At 39.1% G+C, this 8,937-nt stretch overlaps 1 long non-coding RNA gene across 1 annotated transcript; it reads left to right on the top strand.

Moving 5' to 3' along the window:
* Window positions 1-266: 266 nt before the first annotated feature.
* On the top strand, window positions 267-2,366 carry LOC141021157 (uncharacterized). Its single transcript, XR_012181188.1, has 2 exons — window positions 267-1,102; window positions 1,904-2,366. It is a non-coding gene; the product is annotated as an uncharacterized lncRNA (long non-coding RNA).
* Window positions 2,367-8,937: the final 6,571 nt, after the last annotated feature.

Genomic DNA, 8,937 nt, shown 5'->3' on the forward strand with positions numbered 1-8,937 from the left:
GTTATCCCGTAGGATGTCGGTTATTATCCCGATCACATGCTTGTCTTGCTCGTACATTTCCTCGCGGCAATGGCGGTACCGATGCTCTGAGCTTGGATCATCGTCGTAGAAGTATAGCTCTAGATGCTTTGGATCTGATCTACTATTACCAAATGAGTGTATGTTGTGATAGATCTGACCATGTGCTCGAACGGTGTAAATACCACCAGTTGTTCGCATGTCAGTTGTGTCTCTGTCAAGATGGCAGTATAGAGTAGTAAACGAGAAGTGGCCATTGAAAAATCTTATATTGTTCCGAAAATGTCTTGCGTCAGAGTCGTTGCTTGTCCAAAGTCTCATGAGTTCAGGTGGTGTATCTGCATTGGCTAGTCTTATCTGTCCTTTTCTGCAGCATAATTTCTTAGTTTCATACTTGAATTTTCTTGCATGGCAGAATCTGCAATTTTCTTCTGTTTTGAGCACGTGTTTTTTTGGGTATGTTGCTATAGACGAAATCATAAGGATCAGGGTTGTGCATTTCCTCGCCTTCTTTGATTTCAATTTCCACTTCTCTGTCCCATTCTAGTTTGGTTTGTAGCATAAAAGTTAGTACAGAAGCTATATAATGATTAAAATATATTTAAATTCTATTGAGCATACCTTGACCAGAGAACATGTATTCGTCCTCGTTTATGTCCTCTTCAAATATGACTTCATTATTACCTGTGTTGCAATTTTTTATTGTATAATATATTTCTTTGGATTTCATAAGAACATATATGGAATTGATGACCTTACCTTGATCGTCATTATTGATTGATTGTGTTGGTGTATCTACTTCTTTCATGGTAGCATCATGCTCACATATAATCTCATCCTTGCCTGTGTAGTAATTATTTATATGTAATTTTTGTATTGCATAAAAATATATAGGAAATTTTATAACCTTACCGTGAACATCATTGTATAATGTTTGTATTTGTGCATCTACTTCCTTGATTGCTGGAAACATTGAAGACGGGATGTCTGGCCACAACGCCACCTTATTGTGATCGTCACTTGGTGTATCTGCTTCTTTGATGCTTGGAAACATTGATGAGGGGATGTCTGTCCATAAAAGATGGTTTGTTGTACAAACATTTGTATATTTATTTTGAACGCGAGTATTGTGTAAAATTTAGTATTACCGTAAATCATTTCTTCTGGTTGCTGTAGAGGTTCTGTGTTGGCATCGCCGGTTTCCGTCATAGATACATCTTGTTTCGATGATACATGCCTCTGTCTTGTCGTGAATTCTTTGTTACGACGGTGTAGCAATGTTTGCCTTTCTCGTGGTGTGACATGCTTTCTGTAATCAGGAAAGGTAGAAGTACCAACTTCTTTTTCAGTTGCGATATATGCAGGGTTCTCCAGTGCAATGGAGTCTTTGCTTGCTGTGTTGCGTTTCAATTCATTGATATGTTCTATTCTAGCTTTCTTTTGTTCCGGCTGCATTTTTGCATATATCTGCCTTTGTTGTGCGCATATTTTTTCTTTCTTTTGTTGATAGCCTTCACGGCGTTTTTTGGGTTTTTCCTCTCTTTTTTCATCGGCCATTTGTGCATAGCGCTCTCTGTCTAGTTTCCTTCTTCTTTCCTTAGCATCCATCTCTGGAGAATGTGATCAAAATGCTTGCCTGCATGAGAGTTTTGGAAGTGTAAGAAATATTAGAAATGGAAAATTGATTAAACTTGTATATGTTAGTTCAGTGTGCAATCTAGTCAAATAATTGCATCTATTTTTTCCTTGTCAACAATGATGTTTAAATATGATTCAGTGTATCATATATAAAATCTTGTAAATTTGTTGCTCAAAGTACGGTTTGGTGTACTATTTGTTCGGAAATTTCAAATTGCTAATGATAAACTTATTCATTTCATGGCAGGTACCGGTGTTCCTAAAGATGTTGAAGAATTCGCAAAAAGAAAGAGATGTTGAAGGATGTCGTATATGAAAATACGCAACGAAAATACCTGATGTTAATCTGACTTGGGAGCTTAGCAGCTTAATTGAACCAAAGGTATCTAGAAGGCGACGTGTGAAACTGATTCTATTTAATTGAATTGAAGACTTGAGATTGTGTAAGAATCACGTGGAGGTACAGGTGTATTTGTAGCACCAGCGATACCTGACTCCAAGTAGGTTTCGGCCTCCTGTATGTATCTAAGTAGGATTCAGACTCTTTCATTGAGTATATTTTTTGGGTGTTATTTTGGTACTGAGTCGGACTGACTATGGCATGTACGTATACACGGCCCGGTATGATGTGGCCCTGGACGTGAACGTGGTGTATGTATCTAAGTAGGATTCAGACTCCTGTATGTATCTAAGTAAGATTCGGACTCTTTCATTGAGTATATTTTTTGGGTGTTATTTTGATACTGAGTCGGACTAACTATGGCATGTACCGAGACACTGCGAGAGGTCATGGGTTCGAGTCCCAGCGTGCACCTCTTTTTATTATTAAAGACCGCACGTTGATTATTTTAAAAGTCAAAGGCGTTATTATAAAATGTAAACGAATCGTTTTTTTAACTTATATCAGTACCACGGTTTCATTACAATAAAAACTCAGGGGGTTTCTGCAAAACGCCATGACGGACCAAGAATACCTATTTCTTTTATTAGTAGGTATAGATATAGATGTCAGTATTAAACTTTTGTCTTGAATCTTTCGGATCTAAACGTTCATGCCACAATAAATAAAATTATAGATGTAATATCACCGAGAGTTATAGAACTTGCGCTCAATGTTCAGTTTGATGCTAAAACTTTGAAAATACGAATTTATGGTTATCCAACTTGCGTTATCGTGCAAATACGGTCACTTCGCTCGTATCTAGCCGTATGGCCTGCCCACATGGCGCGCCAGCTTGACGGAGGCCCACCTGTCAGTGACTAGGAGTGCACAAGGTGCTCGGTGACCCTAGCACGCCGTTTTTCATTTCAGAAAATCCCTATGTAATTTATTTAATGACGACAAAAGACGTCAAATATAATGAAAAAAGGATGGGGTAGATTGGGTTCGAACCAACATCCTGTTAATTAAACAATACATCCATCCCACGAGTGCTGCTTGATGTTGTACATGCACAACTAAAATCTATTTGATTGCACACAAAAGAACGTCAAGTTATTCTCAAAAAGAAAAACATGTCAAGTTTGTCCAGGTTAATCAGATAAATAGACACACATGTCTAACTGGTAATTTAGGGGTGGGGCCACTAATCAGTGTGATACTAACAACAGGTTAGGCTAACCAGGTAACTAGACTAATCTACACAGGGCCCACCCATCAGTGAGTCAACAAAAAATTTGTAACTTGGGCGCATGGATAATTCCGCGGGGAAAAAAGGGGCCCGATGGATTCCATTCGTCGACCTCAAGTGTGAAACCGCAGGAGCTAACCACTACACCAAGTACCTATAATTGTCTAAAAGATAAACAATAAATTTTATATTTGGAAATTAAAACTACTCGTATTCAGGTTTTTTCTCCTGGACCGAATTTCTGATAACAGATCGGTTACCAGAAATTTTTGTGGTCCCCGGAAAAATATGTTATTGCCTGAATTTTTTAATTTAAATGACAGAAACCATGTCAAATATATATCTCTCGTATGCATACAATATCAGAACGACAATGAATTGAACTTGCGATTTTTTAAATTTGAATTTCATTTGAAATTTTTTGGCCAAAAAGGTGAGATTTTTTGGAACCGGTTTCCTGGCTGAACGTGGGGAAAAATGGAATCTAAAAAGAATCTGCGTCTATATTAAAGAAGGCACATCTCTTTATAGTCACGAGTATGTAGCTAGTGCATGTGTGTATACGATGTCTAGAGTTCAAATCCCCTCAAATCCTTTTTATTATTCTCTTTGCGATTAAGTTGTACACACATGTGTTATTGAGGGGCTGCTGCTTAATTAAATATAGAACGGGGGGTGTTTCTATAAAATAAAAACATGCGCGCCTCGTTCAAGCTGTTCCCAATCATTGACAGTGGGCATAACCACGCTGGCATGCCACATCAGCGCAGGATACGTCTGAATACAAGCAAAGTGACCGTATGTGCACAAGGACGCAAGTTAGATGACCACAAATTCGTATTTTTAAAGTTTTAGCACCAAACTGAACATTGAGCGTAAGTTGTATGACTGCAGGTGATATTACCTCAAAATTATATGGATAAATATGTTAGGTAGCATTCTACATCGAAAATTCTGTTTTTATCATTTACCTACTTGAGGACGAGCAGGAATTAAGTTTGGGGATGCTTGATACGTCTCCAACGTATCTATAATTTTTGATTGTTCCATGCTATTATATTATCTGTTTTGGATGTTTAATGAGCATTAATACGCTATTTTATATTATTTTTGGGACTAACCTATTAACCGAGGGTCTAGTGCCAATTTTTGTTTTTTTTGCCTATTTAGAGTTTTGTAGAAAAAGAATACCAAACGAAGTCCAAATGGAATGAAACCTTCGCGATGATCTTTCTTGGACCGAAAGCAAACCAGAAGACTTCGAGATGAAGTCGGAGACGCAACGAGGCAGGAGGGCACGCCCAGGGGGGTAGGCGCCCCCACACTCGTGGGCCCCTCGTAGCTCCCCTGACCTAGTTCCTTCGCATATATATACTCTTATACCCTAAAAACATCAGGGGGAGCCACGGAACCACTTTTCCACCGCCGTAACCTTTTGTACCCGTGAGATCCCATCTTGGGGCCTTTTCCGACGTCCTGCCAGAGGGGGATTCGATCATAGAGGGCTTCTACATCAACACCATTACCTCTCCGACGAAGCGTGAGTAGTTTACCACAGACCTTCGGGTCCATAGTTATTGCATCATCGAACGTTAAGCGTGCGGACCCTACGGGTTCGAGAACTATGTAGACATGACCGAGACATATCTCTGGTCAATAACCAATAGCAGAACCTGGATGCTCATATTGGTTCCTACATATTCTACGAATATCTTTATCGGTCAAACTGCATAACAACATACGCTATTTCCTTTGTCATCGGTATGTTACTTGCCCGAGATTCGATCGTCGGTATCATCATACCTAGTTCAATCTCGTTTTCGGCAAGTCTCTTTACTCATTTCGTAATGCTTCATCCCGCAACTAACTCATTAGTTACATCGCTTGTAAGGCTTATAGTGATGAGCATTATTGAGAGGGCCCAGAGATACCTCTCCGATACACGGAGTGACAAATCCTAATCTTGATCTATGCCAACTCAACAAACACCTTCGGAGACACCTGTAGAGCATCTTTATAATCACCCAGTTACGTTGTGACGTTTGGTAGCACACAAAGTGTTCCTCCGGTATTCGGGAGTTGCATAATCTCATAGTAAGAGGAACATGTATAAGTCATGAAGAAAGCAGTAGCAATGAAACTGTAACGATCAAAACATCGGTCTATACCTCAAGGGGGCATTGTAAAATGTTTTTTTTCCAAATTTTCTTTCATAGCCATGTTTGGCACATGTGGGTCACCATGTAAAAGAAAATTTGGGTGATTTGGAGGTGGTGCAAAAAATCACCTTTTTTCAAAAACTGCCTTAAGTTAGACCAAATGGTCCCTCCGGAAGGCGGTGATTTTTTCGACCACCTCCAAAATTTCCACTTTTTAAAATATATTTGAAATGGAAGATTCAATCTTGCTAACTTATGAACATTGACAAAAAAGATTTTCAAATTTTTCTAATTCTTATAATATATTTAAAATGGAAGTTTCAATCATGCTAACTTATGAACATTGACAAAAAAAGATTTTCAACATTTTATAATTTTAAAAATATATTTGAAATGGAATATTCAATCATGCTAACTTAAGAACATTGACAAAAATGATTTTCAACATTTTCTAATTTTTATAATATATTTGTAATGGAAGATTCAATCATGCTAACTTATGAAAACCTCAAGTCCATGTATTTCACTTTCTATCCTATGTAGATAAGGCTTGTGTACTTCTTTATAAAAAACATTTGTAATGGTAAGACAAATAGATGCGACAGATGAAAACATCGACAAAAAAATTCCATGCTAATTCAAACGTTATATTTTGCAAACACTACTTTTTCTTTCTAACATTTACTCGTTCTTTTTCTTATAAATCAGTTTCAGTTAACAAATTCAAATAAATAGGATAATTTCTTTCTTGGATTTCACGCTTCTATTACAAAAATCCCTTAAATCTTCATTCCATTGTTGTTCTTCACACACTCCATTACCAAGCACATGGCCACTGTATGCAGCATGTCTCGTCAGTCAAGCAACATTGAAGCACCTACTGTGATCATTGCAGCATCAGAATATAAACACTGCAACAAAGCATAGCTGATCTGCATCTAGACAGTTGATATACTTCAGAGACATACTAGATTACTTAAGAGTCTGCCATACTACAACCTTCAAACAGTTCACAACCACTTCCACCTTCCAGATTCATAGTTCACAACCATACTAGTGCAAAAGTAAAACATCATCAACTATACTGATGATTAGTACCACTACCAGCTTCACAGAGGGTGACTAGATGGGACCCATGGCCTTCAGGAGGGCTGCATGCTCTGCCCTGATCTTCACGTCGCTCCCACACTCGTCGCTAAACCGCATGCATCCAACATAAGGTGCTCATACAGCCCATCCTTGGGAATTGGCTTAGTGGTGTAGTATGGGCACCTGAACTTGCCCCACTTGTAGTACGCCGCCTTCCCCTTCTCACTGATCTTCTTGGCTTCATGCTAAATGAAGGACTTTTGGTTCCACTCTTCCACCTCATCTCCAGAGTTGTACTGCACATACAAATGATTTGCATAAATACATACTTCCCATTTAGAGTAATGTAATTAACAAACATCAGATAATTGCCATTTACTGGAATTTAATGAACAAACAAACATAATAGCCCATTTACAACTAATTAATGCACAAACAACATAATAGTTCCATTTAGAAGAATTTAATGGACAAACAACAGAATAGCAAACTTATATGCATTCATATATGGTTTCATGAAAAAACACCACACATAACTCATTTACAGCTAATTAATGCACAAACAACACAACTTTTAGAGGAATTAATTGGAAGTATAACAAAACTTTCCATTTTAGAATAATTTAATGGACAAAAAACACAATATTTCCATTTATATGCATTCAGATATGGTTTCATGAACAAAGACCACAAATATGCCATTTAGAGCTAATTAATGACCAAACAACACAACTTTATGATATCAATGAATAAACTACATAACATTCCAATTTAGAGGCATTCATATAGGGCATCATCAACAAACAACATCTCACACAGATTAATAAACAGACAAAAAACAACTTGGGGTCACCTCCTCGACGTCGTCAGAATCAGATGGGTTGTTGGACCCAGCAATGGCCAGCTTCCTCTTGGTGCCAGCAGCTTCCTCTTTCTGCAATATAAGTAATTCAATTATACTACTAACTACATAACACAGTATGCAAAGGTCAAGCAATCTGCAATGTGCTTCTAATAATCTAAAATGATACTTTGACCTAAAATTAAACTGTACCCAAAGGTCAAGCATTCTACAATGATAGCTTGGTCAAACTAAAATTTTAGGTCATGCTGACTGTGGTCCTTCAAACTATAATGCCAGACTGGGCACCAACACTAATCTTGTGAGTGCTCAGCTCTCTGCCAATGGAGGTAGTACATTCTGCCAATCAGTGAGCCATTGTGGTTGACAACAAGTAATTGCATTTAGTTCATCTGCTCATGCATGTAATGTACATAGTGGTGCATCAGCTGCCCTATTCTCTGAACCTTATATTAGATGGTATATTGTAATGCCATGAGCTTTAGGAAAGGAAATCTTTGTGCAATTTTTGGTGCTAGGTGTGAAACTATTTCATATGGCATTCATGCATGGAGTTATGCAACAAGAATTTAATATGAGTTGGTCATCTGGCATAGTTGCATGTCTAGCAAACCTACTTATGGTTGACTTTATAAGTACAACAATCCTACAGATCAAAAATAAACCTACCTACAATTTTAGTTTATGGATAATGAAGTGAAGCTCCTAACTATTTTGAAATTGCGCACTAGTTAAACGTACCGTGTTCATTTCAACAATTAATTGATAGACTTCAAATGAAGAAAGTAGGATTTTAACCTCATTTGTACAATAACAACTTTAATAGATACACTGGGTGGCTGCTCAGCCCCTGTCGTGGCCCACTGAGGGAATATGCACAACAAATCTAACAACATATACAGGACAGAACAAAATCTGAGCACATGCGGCAATCCAGATTCTAATATAAAAAACCTAACTCTCATTATGATCTCTGTAGCATTCAAGCACGAATCAACTACAAAAAACCCTAACTCTGAAATGGGGTTCCCTATTCAATCAAAAAACCCTAACAAGCAGAACGGGGTGCCGCATTCAATCACAAATCTACTATAAAAACCCTATCTACTAAATCTTCTGCTTATCAACTACAACTATGAAAGGAGGGGAACGAGAAGCATTACCACATCCACCACCTGCTTGTCGCTCGCCTCCGCACCTACATCCAGTGCGCCACCAGACGCCGTCACCACCAGGTCCGGCACGACGGAGTCCGAGCCCACCACCCCCTGCTCCACCAGATCCGCCGCCGCAGCGACCAATCCACCGACTGCGGGTGCAACATCTCCCGCACCGCCGACGGCGACCACTTCTTGGACGGCATCTGCCGCGGTGTTCGCGGCCTCGACCACAACTCCGTGCGCAGTGGCGGCAGCGCCACGACCTTGCTCCATCGAAGCCTAAGAGAACCCGCCGGAGAGAGGGAGGCGGTGGGGTTGAGCGAGTAGGCGCGGTGGCGGGGCGATGGAGACGAGGGGGAGACGATGCGCCAAGGAAGGAG

This window comes from Aegilops tauschii, chromosome 4, assembly GCF_002575655.3.
Source record: "Aegilops tauschii subsp. strangulata cultivar AL8/78 chromosome 4, Aet v6.0, whole genome shotgun sequence".
In the NCBI taxonomy this organism is placed as follows: Eukaryota; Viridiplantae; Streptophyta; class Magnoliopsida; order Poales; family Poaceae; genus Aegilops; species Aegilops tauschii.